At 38.2% G+C, this 16,670-nt stretch overlaps 2 protein-coding genes across 4 annotated transcripts in view; both read right to left on the minus strand.

The window, feature by feature from the left end:
• The window catches only part of LOC129767346 (uncharacterized), a 62,573-nt gene that overhangs the window by 19,906 nt on the left and 25,997 nt on the right, over positions 1 to 16,670 (minus strand). The gene's annotated exons all lie outside the window — the stretch shown is intronic.
• Positions 1 to 16,670, minus strand: part of LOC129767345 (bifunctional peptidase and arginyl-hydroxylase JMJD5) — a 66,181-nt gene that overhangs the window by 4,532 nt on the left and 44,979 nt on the right. For both annotated transcript variants that reach the window (XM_055768099.1, XM_055768098.1), the window contains one exon: positions 6 to 2,669. The gene's annotated coding sequence lies outside the window, so the exon portion shown is untranslated. The remainder of the gene's footprint in view (positions 1 to 5; positions 2,670 to 16,670) is intronic.

Raw genomic sequence — 16,670 nt, forward strand, 5'->3', positions numbered from 1 at the left:
CGCACCTGGTCGATTATTACGGAACGGTGTGATCCGTGGGTTTGATGACAAATATTCACTTACTTTGAAGAGCAGAGCATGTCGGGAAACTGGAAAACCTCGATCCTGCATTCTTTTCAACCAGTCAACAATTCTTTGCTTCTCTTCTCTTGATAGTACACATTTTGGCCCTGGTTTGAATTTGTTCTTCCAACGTCCTCCAATCCGATAGTAGATAGTGGACAATGGAATCCCGATTTTTTTACAGCTAGTGTAAATTTTCATTCCGGAGTTGATAGCCTGAATGCATCGTGAAATCGTTTCCTCGGAGTATTTTTCACATGAAACTTCCTTTCGTCGGGGTGACATACTGCAAAACGTATGATAATCGTTGATAATTATTTCTAGATGTACAGTAGAACCCTGATCATTCACGAAAGTGAGTTCCATAGTAATTCTATAGAGCTTTCCGAGATAATCGGGATTCTACTGTATAACCATACAATATTTATAATTACCTGAAGCTTTGAAAATGAATCCGTTATTCACAAAGTTGAAAAAAACCAACAAACAATGCACTGTGACCAAAACCGACCGCGAAAAATAATGATGTTTCATATGTTACGATAATCAAAACAATGCAACTTGCGCATGCTACGATTATGGATGAGATGTAAAATTGTACCAATTATGGTGAGTGCCTAATACAAAAATGCAATTGCAATTGCACAGCGTGAAAACGTTAGATTTTCCTACAACCAAAATAGAAACATAGCATCTCTGCTTTTCAGCTTTGCAGCGATTCCGTACAACCATAGTAGGAACAGGGCAGCTTTCGGTATTACAATAATATGCACATGGATGAATAATTGTACCAATCATGGTAATACAAAAAAAAAAAAACATGTTTATTTCGATAAAATCGTATAAATTAGTCTAATCACAACATCAAGAAGGTTGTAATGTATGGGTCTACACTGTGTTTGCATCAAAATAGCCACTTCACAGCATGAAACTCTCTTTATTTTGACCGCATATTCCTTAGCAAAATGCTAAGAAGCAAGCATCAATGGGAGACTCTATTTTCAAACTAAATTTTTCAACAAAAGAACAATGTTTCGCATGGAATCAAGTACCAAAATCGACAAAGGAGAGATTTCTGATGTTTAAAAATCATATTAGAGCCTTTAAAAATAAGATATGCTTACTAAACTAGTAAAAAACTCACTCGTATTACCGTAATAGGTACTATTGCGATGATAGGTACTTCTACCCTATACTATTGTGAAAAGAATCATAGCTAGCTATCGTGCGTCATTGTATCCGAAGGAAAAAAGCATCGCACTTTGTTGCTACAAATCGTCGGTTTCTATTTTGCTAATAGGTTGTACATAACAGTTCGACTGAAAAGTTCATAAGGTTGACGTCTAGATGGCGCCTCTTGCAAAAATCTACTTGACTATCACAAAGCACCATCTTTCAATGGATACGTGTCATAATTTGACAGCAATCGGTCGATTGGTTCGTGAGTTACAGCATTGAGAGTGAAGCAACTTTTGTTATTGTAAAAAAATGGAAAAATCCGAATTTCGTGTATTGATGGCAAAATTGCATGAATTGGGCTTCGAATTGCTTTCGCATCTACCGTATTCTCCAGATCTGGCCCCAGCGACTATTTTCTGTTCGCAGACCTGAAGAGAATGCTCGCTGGCAAGAAATTTAAGACCGATGTCCGAAGTGATTACCGAAACTGAGGCCTTTTTTGAGGAAAAACCGAAAGAGCACTATTAAAATGGTATCGAAAAGTTGCAAAATTGCTATAATCGCTGTATCGCCCCCGAAGGCAATTATGTTGAATAATAAAATTGAGTTTTGCAAAAAAAATAGTTTTCCTGTGTTACCTTATAAACTTTTCAGACGATCGGTTATGTTCTGCCCATTACTGAACAGTTGTTAGCTAAAAAAATGGATTGTCGGCATATGACTGTGACGATCGTTTTTAACTGATTTTAAGGTTTATTATGTGGTGTTTTATATAAATTTAAACCGTCTTGATAAGCTTCGGAATTGGTTAGATTTACTTTTACCATGATCGGTTGGCCTTCCGTTCTCGTTTCTATCGTCATTCTTTCATTGTTAGACGCTTTCTTCGGTGACGGTTCTGTTAGTTTTTTAATGCGTGCTTGACAAGAATGTATTGTTTCTTGTTTTGATTTCCTTCGGCTTGTTTTTGGGTCTTTTTCGCTCTCCTGAGAGCTTCATCGTATTCCGTTTTTATTTTCTAGCTATTTTTGTTTATTTTCTCGTTTTGTGCTTCTAGCTTTATTAAGTGTGTATCTTTCTCTTGAATCAATTCAGATAATTTGTTTTCTAAAATGTTCAATATATTCCTTCAGTGCTTGTTTTCGCTGTACTTTTTTTTAAAGTTTGAAAATTTCAATTTGTTTCTTTTTGGTGTGAATTGAAGGTACATTCGGATAATTGCAACTTCCGTTTAGTGGACTTCAAATTATCGACTACTGGGTCATCGACCTTCTATTTAGACAGAATGATTCCTCCTTACAGACATCTTTTTTGTCATGTTCAGCATCGCTTTGGATCGGAGCATTTTATTCCTGGAAAGTCGTTCTCGTAGCATTGAAATGGGTGTTCCAGTGTAAACGCATGTCATTTGGACGCGTTTTCAAGCACTGTATAAATAAAATGAATACAAAAAAAATAAATGAAAAAATTCTGAATTAAAAATGAAGTGTGAAGTGAGGAGAGTTCAAGTAAAGAGTGCACTGGCGTACACGATTCCAGCCCTGATGATTATCCCAAATCCCAAACAAAAAATTCAATAGATTATTAGTCGGTAAAGACACCGCTATGGTATAAACCTCGGGAAAGACGGGAAGGAAAATTAAATGAAGCATGTTCCTCCCAGATCGGTTCAGTTGAAAGGTATCGTGTATTCCAGTTTGGGAAAAGTAGTTTTGGGAAAAAATGCTACAAGTTCTGAATCAATAACTCACTCGATTAGATAATGCGTCACTAAAATGGTTATAACTCAGTAAATGATGGAAATTCCGAAAAATCCTTGCTCCTAGGCTCTGAATTTCAGAATTTCAGAAGTACGAAGAAAAATGCAAATCGTTTTATTCGAATTTATTAACATACAACTTTAGATTCGGATATGTTCTTAGTCGAAGCATCCCGACTTTGACAATTTCTGGCTATATACTCCGATTCAAAGTTAGAATGATAGCTAGCGTTTTTCCATTTTCGTTTTCGAACCTGGCAGAACGTTTTATCTTTTTTTGTCTCATTCTTCTTCAATGTCTTTTTCATTAAGTTATACAGATCCAACAAGGATATCAAGTACCGAAATATATATTAGGCGTAGAATACAATTGGTATAATGCCTTCATATGGTCAATAAAGTGAACCATTTGTAACAATTTCTCTTTTTGGGTGCCTATATACCTTATTCCGCCTCACAGTCAACAATATTCTATAAACATTTTTCCGATTATGAATTGGTAGTAGAGTTTCATTTTTATCGTTTAGTAGTGAAGTGGTGTTAGTCTCAAGTTTTATATAGAGAAGCAATGGAGATCCAAGGTTGTTTTTACACTCTTGAATTTCAATTTTTAAAAAGAATGGAGGCGCGTGACACTCTGTTAATTCAAATTTTTGAATTTGATGGAGACGAAACATACTCTAACTTTTTCTTCCCTTGTTACCTGATACTTTACATCGTAATCAGAACAGAGTATACCATGTAGGCTACTTTGATACGTTGAGCCCGTGTCGGACCTAGAGACTGACGTTGAGCTTTCCGTTAGAAAAATGTTGAGCACTTAGACTGACGTTTACAAAATAAGGAAATATAAACACAAATTGTTTGTTTTCGGATCTTCAACAATATGAGATTACGTTCTAGTCCAATTTCTAACTATTTTCTTTCAATACTATAAATGTCTATGGAGCGAATACCGTCACTTATATTGTGCAAATGCTCTTGATGCGAGCTGAATGGATAGTGTATCAAGAACAGTCCGAGGCTCAACGTGTTAACCCTTTGAGGCACAGAATTTTAGAAAATTATAAATTTTATATAATTCAAAATTGAAAAAAATCGATGTGTTGTCATATACCTTGCCAACATAATCGAATATATTTCTGACATTTGCTAATGGTGTTGCCAACTGTTTCAAATAAAAAGGTTCCGAAAAAAATTGATGAGCACGCAGCTATTCTAATATTTCTAGGTGGGTCAAAAAATGCTCCACCAAGCGTTATAACGCATCAAAAAGGTGGGACCTTTTTAATATCACCGTGACCCAAAGGGTTAAAAAGGGCTGGGGAATTGTACGAAAATCTCCGCACTTTTGCGCGGAAGAGATAATATCCATATAGGGGAAAGTGGTCACCCTAAGGAACATGCCCATTTCCTGTGTCCACATACCACTACAATTTCCGTTTATCGAAAAGTATTCTAGTGTAACTCACTGTTGTTCATGGTAGCTCTCTGACCGTCTATCTATAGGTTTAGTATTTTTTATGGATTGCATTTCATTTTCACAAGATAAATGTATTATGGCTTTTTTTAAAAAAAAACGGATAGTTACCTTCCGGAAATTTATTGGCGTAGTTGAGAGAGAAGCTTGCTGGAGTTGCTGGTCATTTTTCATAGATTTATTAGAATTCTTAACATTAACAAGAGGATGAAGTATTTTTGACCAGTGAGGTGCAAACTATTTTTGAAACACTAGTTAATGAAGGTGAATACAGTAGACTAAATTTCTTAAAACTGAGGATTTTTACGATATTGCGTTGGAGTACACTGAAAAAATATGTTTAAGCTATTTTAAGAACAGGTGAAGCAAAGATTCCGTACCAATTATGAGTCATCAGGTGCAATTTTTTTCAGAAATGGAAAACAAATATCTAGAGTATGAGGAATTCTTGAAGCTGACTGATTATATTTTGCATCTGCCTGGTGATACCGCACCAGTCGAAAGGATTGTTTCTATGATGAACAAAATGTGGACAACGAAAAAGTAACGATTCAATATTGAACAGAAAATGGATCTGGAATATGACAAATTTTATGATAAGATTTCCAAAAATCATAATCTTCTTTGCGACTTTCGCTTTGTCATCGAAGGAATCTTCGTTATAGAGAATAAAACAAGTACATCTGAGAATGTTTAATTGTTTGGTTTTATTTTTGGTATCATTCACTCAATAATTTTTTTCAAAAAATATTATAATCAATATACATAAAAATGAATCGCCAAACGTGTTGCTTAGTGCAAAACTCGAGAACAGAGATGTATGTATTGGAAATGGTTTTTCAGGTGGAATGAGGCACTTCTATATTTATATAAATGAAAATGAATGACCAATAAGTTTAAAACTCAAGAACGGTTTTCCGATTTAAGTTGTTTCATTTTGTTGTGTTCGTCTATACCCGTAGATGCTACGCCGAAAAGATTGGAAAATTTTAAAGGTAAATGGAAAAATTCTGAAAAAAATAATTCCCATATGTTCTACAGTGATGTTTTAGTTCAACTGAAATTCGCGGAATTTGAATTCGTGTTACGTTGCTATGAATCGAAAATAGTAATGCAAGTGGAATAACACATTTCTTTTCATTCATTATTACAGTCGACTCTCCCTTGCTCGATGTACTGGAATTCGATATTTTCCCCAACTCGATGAATTTCATGGTACCTTTGACTGATTTTACAAGCATTCTTCTCTCCATAACTCGATACCTCCCAAACTCGAAAGTCCTTTGGATATCGAGCAATGAGGTACATATAGAGGTGGAGCAGTAGGCGAAGTGTATCTGTATTTTCAAGCCAAATATCGTGTCGTAATTATTTGCATTCAATATGGAATGTATATGGAAGAAACAAAAAAAAGTTGAAAGTACTTACGGTTGCATGATAATTTAAGCCAAAATTCTCATGAAATCATTCAACTGGTTGTTTTTTAACAGATGACAATTATATCGTGGCTTATTTCGATTATTCATGTGATAAAAAGGTCCAGAGAGCAGTCGTATGCTTAGTTCTCGAAAGCAGTAACATTTTCGGTGAAATTTTGATTGATTGGCGATTATTGTCTCACAACATACACACCGACACTGAGAGCCTTCGAAACATCAACTTCAAATGGTAAAATAATGAAACTTCGTTTGTTTCTATGAACGTGGGGGAGTGAAAATGGCAAATGGAAATATCACTTTTATCCGTCTTTTTCGACATGGTTTCACAAATATTCACTTCACGCTATCTCATTAGCCTCATATTCAGCGGGAGCTCTACAAAAATGAACGTTTTTAATTGATAAATAACTTCCTGAAAATAGTATTTTTACATGGATGCGGTGGGCAATCAAAGATAAACACAACGACTGACGTCACTATTTGCGAAATAGTTATGGCAGTGCATGCTATGTCGTTCGAAACTCGACCATCTTCATTACATTTTTTCCAGGACATTGGATATCGAGTTAGGGAGAGTTGACTGTATAGAAACGTTGAACTACAAAGTTCATTCGTTCATTCCAACTATTCAATCATTGAATAGTTCTGCAATTAAACCCACGAACGATCGCTTAGTCAGAAACGTGAATGTTCAAATTTATTCACATATAAAATTAATATTTGAGACGAAGTTCGCCGGTTCAATTAGTATTGCACTGAACCGAGCCTTTGCGAGTGTGACACCGCATCCAACAACAGCGAAGTAAGCGACTTCGGCGCGTCGATCGAAAATGTAAGCGTCGTTACCCAGGCAGCAACCAAAATCAAGCTCCCCCCGCTGGTGGTGAAGACGGTCGCTCTTGACAAACTCATCAGGGAATTCGCATCGATGGGTGTTACAGCAGAGTACAAGCTGTGTGGCATATTTCAGCCTTTTTCCAAGCAGTTAACATTGTTTGTTTTCCGTCATCATAAGGGCTTCGTTGGTGCCTTTTACAATGCATCTAATGCATTTATGCATTGTAAAAGGCAACTGACGTTATGGCGAAGCAGGTGTTAAAGTTGTGCACCAAAAAATTATTTGGGGAATACCAAGCATCTTGAATGTCTTACTGGAATGTTATAAGTTATTTGGGTTCGCGTGCCAGTCGCAAAACTGCCTTCAACTAGGATTGCATTTGCACTAATATTGATCATAATGAAGTATTGCTACTGTTTTCGACGTTGTTATTAACAAAAAGAGTTTATTTCGCTTGTTTAGTCACCAAGAAAGTAAATGTCGTTCTGAAATTTTGTATGTGATTAGGTTTCGCTTGCCAGTAGCAAAACTTCCTCCCCATAAGGGTGACAGCTGCGCTTCTCTTGAGCACGAGAAAGTAATGCAACTTTTTTCGAGGCCAGTAATATTAACAGAAGCGTTTCTTCTGAGAATAGCGCAAAACGATGAGAAGTGTTCATATTCCTAATAGTTTCGCGCCACCAACAGATAACATGTAGCATGATATTTGATACTTGCAAGTGTTGTCATTGTTGTTGTTTCCATGGGGTGCCAAAGATATATTGATGTAGTTATGAGATGTGGAATAATGGTGCTGGTGCAACATGTATATAATCGACTGTAGCCGAGTCTATGTCAATTGCGAAAAAGGCCCCCGGAATAGCGTTCGAGGTAAATCTTCAATGCATTGACATGAAATAAATTGCGACATACGATCAGCAAGTGTATTGTTTTGTGAGGGCAGAAATGAATCATCAATCAATTATCGTCAACTGATTCTACAATGAAAAAACCATTTCAGAGATTACTCTACTAAGCAGTTGTTTTTAAAATTTCACAGCATTATAGAACAATATCCGAAGGTATAAATAAGCGACTTATATAAACAGCGTAGTTCTACGTCAACAATGCGGTTGTATCTTGGACACAACCTCCTATAATTTTTTGGCTTACGTGTCCCGTTTTCAATCATGAACTATTTGGTCAACCTATACATGTATGAAATGAGCTAGAACTATTCACCTCGAGTCGTAATTGAAATTCTCTCATGCGTACAAAAACGTAGTACACAACGTTTTTCATAATTTCATAACGGTTTTGGTTGGGGTGGCATATTTTTCTTGGGTCAAAACCACAAATGGGACCCTTTAAGAGCAGAAAGTGATAAGGCTTTTGAGAACAGAAGATTGTCAGTAGTAATCCTCAACTGACCACTTTGCCGCCAAACAATAAAGTAATTTCTATGCGAAATAATCGCTTAAATTGAACAAAATATCTGTTCGCCTACCAAACTTTACCCCACATGATCACTTTGTCCTCACTACCCCTATCAAAGACTATGGAGAATCATAGAGAAACACAACCTGCATGCAAAACTTACCAGACTTACTACACAGGCAACATTAAACGGTTCGCGAGATATTGTGCGAGTTCCAAGGAATTCTGCAGAATCACGGGGACTTCTTCAAGGCAATCGATACTCAACATATTTATGCTATGGATGATATGAAACCGGAATTTACACATTTAAAGCTACACATACTAATATAAAAGTTAAAAGGCAATTTGAATCGTGATTTTTTAGGTATTTGACGTATGTCAACAATATCCAATTTATCATACCGGGGGTTTAATGCAGCCACACAATTCGCATTATGTCGAAAGCGATGAATGTTATGCTTATGAACTACGAACTGAGGCCATAGTTGACATTTTGTTACACCCAAATATACGGTTTATATCGTTTACCATTTTGATCGCGTAATATGTACGAATAACTCATCCGGCAAAAATGACTAATCATTGGTAGTATTTACCAAAAATTTCATATATACCATTTTTGTAAGAGTGTATAAACTAAGAAATGTGATTTGCATAGAATGTTACGGCGAGCAGGTCTCGACAGATCGCAATGTTATGAGTAGTTCAAAAAGTTTAAAAGACGTGATTTTGGTGTGAGAATAAAAGAACGTTGAAAGTGTTTAAAACACCGAATTGCAAAGGGCCTGGCCGGGTAAGGGAGTAAAAAGTGCCCCCAAAGCAAATCACTAGCTGTATGGCAAATATTGTAAAGGATATTAAAAAAGGAATTTTTGGAAAAAAAATATTTTATTTATTTTTTTGATAATTTTTCTTGATACACCGTGGTAAGATGCACATTCAGTATTTTTTTTTTCAAATTTTTATCTCGGATCTATTGAGGATGGCGTGAAATAAACGAAAAAGTACATTTTTCACTATAGATCCTACGTCAAACCACATAGGGGTTCAAATAAACCGCCAAAATTTCTTATTTAATATCCTTTACAATATTTGCCATACAGCTAGTGATTTGGTTTGGGGGCACTTTTTACTCCCTTACCCGGCCAGGCCCTTTGCAATTCGGTGTTTTAAACACTTTCAACGTTCTTTTATTCTCACACCAAAATCACGTCTTTTAAACTTTTTGAACTACTCATAACATTGCGATCTGTCGAGACCTGCTCGCCGTAACATTCTATGCAAATCAGTACATTTCTTAGTTTATACACTCTTACAAAAATGGTATATATGAAATTTTTGGTGAATACTACCAATGATTAGTCATTTTTTTCAGAAATTTTAGTACTAAAAAAATATTTAAATTTTGAAAATTTTTTTTGGGATTTAGAGATTCAGTACTACTCTAATTCATATTCAAATGTGCTCTTACGGCTTTTCTAGATTGATTAATATCTTCAAGCTGTTTTTTTTTTCAAATATCTAATAATAAAAATAAAATTATTAAAAAAAAATAATACACAGTACAAAAAAATGTTATAGATTTTCTGGCGTTTCGAAATTTAGAAAAAAAAAACTTTGAGACCACAAATCCGATTTGTTTTTTTTATTTTAATCTTTCAATTGAAAACCACGAATACAATAAAATAATCGATTTCAAAAAAATAAAATAATAATGCAGACGATGAAGAAAATTATTTTTGTGTCACACAATGCTCTTAAAAATTCAGGAAAAATTACGCCACATGTAGAAAAAAGACACATACGAACGCATTTAAATAAAAGTTTGAGCAGAAGTGGGTCTCAAAGTTATATTTTTTTTCAAAATTTCGAAATGCCAGAAAATCTATAACATTTTTTTGTACTGTGTATTTTTTTAAATTTTTTTTTTATTATTAGATATTTGAAAAAAAAACAGTATGAAGATATTTATCAATCTAGAAAAGCCGTAAGAGCACATTTAAATATGAATTAGAGTAGTACTGAATCTCTAAATCCAAAAAAAAATTTTTTTTCAATATTTTTTTGGTACTAAAATTTTTGATGAAATTTTTTTTTTGATAATTTTTCTTGATACACCTTAGTAAGATGCACATTCAGTATTTTTTTCAAATTTTTATCTCGGATCTTTTGAGGATGGCGTGAAATAAACGAAAAAGTACGTTTTTCACTATAGATCCTACGTCAAACCACATAGGGGTTCAAATAAACCGCCAAAATTTTTTATTTAATATCCTTTACAATATTTGCCATACAGCTAGTGATTTGGTTTGGGGGCACTTTTTACTCCCTTACCCGGCCAGGCCCTTTTATCAATCAACCGTTTACCGACGCCTTGGGAAAAATCCTGAAGGTTTGAAGATGTATTCCACATAAATTTACCGACAGAGAATATTACCAAGATGATTTATGAACGTACTAGCCGACCCGGCAAACTTCGTCCCACCCAAAATTTATTTTTTGTTATCAATACCTTCCAACATCCACGTTTTCTTACTAAGCGCAAGTTTATGGGTCCAATCGCAAAACTGTTTATTGATTTTCTAATTGACCCTTTAAAATTACCTTTTACTATAAAATTCGTAGTACTTCTACCAAAATTCGTTTTTATAATATCAGATTATTTTCAGACACAGACACATCAAATGAACAAACAACGCTTATCACTATGTAATTATAGAAAATATCGGTATTAAATTATCCCATTTTCCTTCAGTTTTCCGAAAATTTCCAATTGTCATGTTTGGTTGGAATATGTTTGGTTGAAATATTTGTATTATTTTTATTACCTCTTTCCAGGGAGGGGTGTCATACCATCATAGAAACATTTCTCGTATCCAACATCCCACATCCCAAATTTGACTTCATTTGCTTGATTAGTTCTCGAGTTATGCAGAAGTTTATGTTTCATTTGTATGGCAGCCCCCTTCCCTTTAGAGAGCGGGTAGGTGAGTCGAATCATCATAGAAACATTTATTGCTCCCTAAAAGCTCCATATGTCAAATTTGGTTCAATTTGCTTGATTAGTTCTTAAGCTATGCAAGTATGGCGGCCCCTTTAGAGAGAAGGGAAGGGACGTCTAACCGTCACAGAAACATTTATTGCACCCTAAAACCTCCACCGGCCAAACTTGGTTCCAATTGCTTGAATAGTTCTCGAGTTACGCAGAAATTTGTGTTTCATTTGTATGACAGCCCCCCGATCACTCCCCCCCCTCTTTAGAGAGGTGGGAGAAGTGTTGAACCACCTTAGAAACGTTTCTGACCCCCAAAACATCCTTATGCCAAATTTGGTTTCGTTTTTTTCCATTGTTCTTGAGTTATGCTGAAATGTATGCTTCATTCATATGAATCCCTCATCAGGTCCACTTCATCAGTCACGAAGACCACAAAGCATCTGCGATATTCGAGGAGAACTTGCAAGCATAGAGAATTTTCGAACACCAAGTACGGACATTACATTAGAGAAAACTATTTTTAGATTTTCAGATTAGAGGAAATCGAAACTAGGTCAGCATTTAGTAACTTGAATTAGATGACCGCAGCCACGGACAGTGTTTATTGGTAAAACTGTGAGGTGAAGAAGCTTCAATTCCACATGGGATGTAAGGTCAGAATTGTTGAGCGTATTAAGTGGAAATAAAAGACGTCTGGTCGAGTTGAGAGAACAAATTGGATTGAAAATTTTATTTGACTACTTCTAATATACCAGAGTACTACGATGAACAAACAACTGTTGCGATGTTGTTATAGTAACGTTAGTTACAAGTTGCTACGCTTCCATCACTCCTCCTCATCGCTAACTGATGTAACTCCTAGTTTCTCACGTAGATCCTCCAGTTTCACTCTGTTCAAGGGCTTCGTAAGGATGTCCGCCAGCATAGTTTCCGTTGGACAGTAGGTGACTCTGATTTCATTCCGTTCAGCCAAATTCTTTACAAAATGAAACTTCGTGTCAATATGTTTTGATCGTTTTTCTCCGTTGCTGGTCAACATCTTGATGCAGCTTTGATTATCTTCATAGATCTGAATTGAGATCTTCACAGCACCTCCGAAGTCTTGCAAGAGCTTCCTAAACCAGCTCAGTTCTTGACAGCATTCGGCAAGAGAAATATATTCCGCTTCTGTTGAGGACAGTGCGACACACGTCTGTTTCCTTGCACACCATGCGATCGTACCGCCGCCTAGCCGGAAGAGATATCCGGAGTTCGATTTCCGATCCTTGACGTTGCCAGCCCAGTCAGCATCTGCGTAGGCTTCAAGAGTTTGAGTACCATTTCCCAACCTAAGTTGATGGTTGCTTGTAGCCTTTAAGTACCTCAACACTCTTTTAGCTTCAGTCCAGTCTTGCTCAACCGGTTGGCTGACGCTCCTTCCAAGGATTGACGCACTTATCGCTATATCCGGTCTGGTATTCACAGCCAAATACAGTAAACCACCAATGAGGCTTTGATATTTGTCATTAGTGGGAAGCCTCTCCGACTCCTCCTTTTGCTGTATATATCCGGGGTCCATTGGTATTTTTGATCCTTTCGCATCCGCCAGTCCAAAACGAACAGCAAGCTTCTCGATGTATGACTTCTGGCACAAGTTGTAGCCATGCTCCGTCTGGATCACTTGAATTCCAAGGAAGTGTTTCACGTCACCTAGCTCCGTTAGCACGAACTCTGAACCTAATCTCCGGATGACATCGTTGTAAATCTCTTCGTTTGGAGTTTTTTCCACATGAAGCAGCAGCATGTCGTCTACATATACCAAGAGATAGGTCATTTGGTTGTTCCGCTTCCGAACGTATAGACAAGGATCCGCCACAGCTTGCTTGAAACCATTTTGCAACAGGACTTCATTCAGCTTCTGATTCCACATTCTTGCGGATTGCTTCAAGCCATATAAACTTTTACGCAGCAGGCAAACTTGACCACATGTTTTACTAGTAGATTACACCTAGCCGCAATGGTCAAAAGTACCCTGAATGTTGCTTGCTTCGCTACAGGCGCAAACACCTCATTATAGTCGAGTCCAGAGCGTTGCGTGAAGCCCTGGGCTTCACCCTTCCGAACTCATCTTCTTTCTTCTTGTAGGTCCACCGGGATCTAATGGCTTTCTTTCCTGGAGGTAACGTAGTGAGCTCCCACACACCGTTCTGCTCCAATGACTTAAGTTCGTCCTTCATCGCTGCCTTCCAGGATGCGTTATCAGCACTACTGATGGCTTCATGGTACGTACATGGCTCGCTGGACTGTTGCTGAACCATTCTTCCATCTGCACCATAGCGATCGGGTTTGACTCCTTTAGTTGCACGTGTTGATCTTCTTGGCAAATCAAGTTGCTCCTCCTGTTCCTGGATACCATTTATTACGCCCGGGGCCTGATCTTCTTCTTCACTATCGTCGAGATCTTGATCATCAGCATCCTCGTACATACTGTCGTCACTGGGAAGTTCATCCTCATCATCGTCTTCTGGTTGTGGTGGTCGTTCTGCTTCCCATGTGTTGGACGGGTTCGGTGTTAGCGGAAAAACTACGACGTCATCTTCTTTTTCTTCTGTTTTTATACACTTCTGTCCATCAGCAAAACTTGTACTCAGAAAAGTTGCATCACGACTGAATACTATCTTATTCATTGTCGTGTCAATGAACCGCCACGCCTTATGCTGATCCGAATATCCAACGAAAGTCATCTTGACTGACTTGGGTTCGAGCTTCTTCCGTTTCTGCTGTGGTACATAGACATATGCAGGAGACCCGAACACCCTTAGTTTCTTCATGTCCGGCTTGATATCTTTCCAAATTTCATATGGCGTCTTCTGTACTGACTTCGTCGGCAGAATATTCTGCAAGTAATTGGCAGTGTTAATGGCTTCACCCCAGTATCGGTAATCCATTCCGCTGTCCAGAACATACACCTCGCCATTTCCACCAGCGAACGATTTTTCCTTTCGGCAGTGCCGTTCTGCTGAGGCGTGTATGCTACTGTGAACTGCTGCAAAATTCCTTCATTCTTCAGGAATGCCATGAGTTCCTTGCTTCGGTATTCGCCACCTTGATCCGACCGTATTACCTTTGGCGGCCTGCCGAACTGAATTTTCATCTGCTGTACGAAATCCTTTAGCGCATCGATTGTTTCTGACTTCTCCCGCAACAGGTACACCGTCGAAAAGCGGCTGAAGTAATCGATAAAAGTGATGAAATATCGACGTCCTCCAGGTGTTACCGTGTTCATCGGCCCACAAAGATCGCTGTGCACTAAATCGAGAATCACCTTGGACTTCCTCTTCGCCTTCTTTGGAAACGGTGTACGAGCCATTTTTCCTTGCAGACAGGTTTCACAGGTAATCTTCAATCCGCAATTCTTCACTTTAATGCCTTCAGCCAACTGCCGACGTTCCAGCTCAAGGATGGCCTGAACATCACGGTGTCCTAGTTTACGGTGCCACTCGTGTATGCAGTCCGTCGCATGGTTCTGTTCGGTGACAACGTTCGTCCTCTCTACTAGACATAGGTGATACAAACCGTTCATTCGAGGTGCCACAGCAGCAATTCGTTGTCCGCTCGCAATCGTACAACCCTTCTCATTGAACGTGACGTTAGCGCCCTTCTGCACCAACCTTCCGACGGATACCAAGTTCATATCGAGCTCCGGAACAAAGAGAACATCGCTTAGCAGGATTTCCTTCTCTTCACCGTTTAATCCGTAGCACTTTATTTTGCAGCTTCCTATCCCCTTCACAGCAGCCTTTTTGCCATCCGCAACCGTTACGAAACGTGGTGTATCGTCCTTCGGTTCTTCCAAGCTCACAAAATACTTCTCATTCCTGCTCATATGCAGACTTGCACCTGAGTCAACGATCCAATTCACGGCAGCATCATCCCAGACACTGAATGCAAACTTTTCTTCCTCCGATTTTGCAATTCTGGCCTTCGGTTGTTTGGGGACAGGTTTTCGATCATCCACGGTATTACCGTTCTTCTGGTTTCGATCGTTCTGATCCTGATCCTTCAGCCACAGCTTACAATTCCTTTTCTTGTGGTCAACCTTCTGGCAATGATGACACACCACGCTCTTGGTTTTCCCGTCCGCTTTTAACACAGTTGGATCCGCTGATGAAGATTCATTTCGCTTCAGAACTTCGTTGATGATCTTATTCTTCACGATTTCCAGCGTAAGTTCTTCTTCAGATCGATTCTCCAGAGTCGTTGTCAGCGCGTCAAAGGAACTGGGTAAGCTTCGGAAGACCAGGATCACTTGAAGATCACTGTCCAGTTCCGTACCGGCGTTCGAAAGCTTTTCAAACAAATCTTCGAATTTCTGTAGATGCTCTTCGATGTCATCGCCTTCGTGATACTTCAGATCACAGATTCGTTTCAAGAGATGCACTTTTGAAGTTAACGATTTCTTCTCATGTTGCTTCTTGAGATTTTCCCACACGGCTTTGGCAGTTGTTGTATTCCGGATGTGACCGTGTTGGCTCCGGCTGAGGAGTAATCCAATCGTCGCACGAGCTCGTTGATCACCATCTTCCCATGCAGCAACCACAACAGCATTCGACTGATCAGCAGCCAGCTTCGGTTTCGTCCCAGGAACTACATACTTCCACAAGCCTTCCCGAACGAGTAGGAATTCAACGTCTAGCTTCCAAGAATCGTAGTTCTCGTTGGTTAACTTGACGATTCCGGTCCTCTCCATCTTTTCAATTCTTCATAAAACGCAGGCCCATAACCTGTTGAGCGTATTAAGTGGAAATAAAAGACGTCTGGTCGACGTTAGTTACAAGTTGCTACGCTTCCATCAGGAATTCCATTCTTTTGTCATCGACTGTAGCGAAAACTTCGTGGTTCTTCGTGGGTTTTAATGTACGGTATAATACGCTTTTTCAGACACTTTTGCTTGTACATCTGAGAATCCATAGTCCCGTTTGTAACGGAACTATCGTTAATCGGTCATCCACTATTGCTAATTTCTTGCCAGTTGTTTTTTCTGACAAATTTGCCTCGAGCCGTTGTCTTGTAGAACTTTCGGTTTGGAAGTTACCCAAAATCCATGATGTTCATGACTAACCATTATTCGTACTTCTTATGTCGTGAAGTACTTTACTTCGATATACCGTGAAGTTGACGGTTAAGGTGAGAAATGAAATAAACACGGACCATCGTAGAGCGGATAGCAAGGAAGACACTCATTTCCAATTGAATGCGAAAGCCGGTGGCTTCATAGTCACCTGTCTATTCTCGGTTGAATACTACCATGTCGGACCATGCAGGATAATGCTAGATAGTGCAGGATAGTGCTAGTAGTTACAACAGCTTGGTTTATAACTAGAAAATTGAAATTATTATCCGAATTACTGAGAAATCATTATGCCGTCTGTCTTTCTCTACAGGGAGCTATACGAACGATAATTTTGAAATTACATATTTTCTGACTTTAATTATATGAGTAAAATATTAGGCTGTCA

This window comes from Toxorhynchites rutilus, chromosome 2 (genome assembly GCF_029784135.1).
Source record: "Toxorhynchites rutilus septentrionalis strain SRP chromosome 2, ASM2978413v1, whole genome shotgun sequence".
NCBI classification, from domain to species: domain Eukaryota; kingdom Metazoa; phylum Arthropoda; class Insecta; order Diptera; family Culicidae; genus Toxorhynchites; species Toxorhynchites rutilus.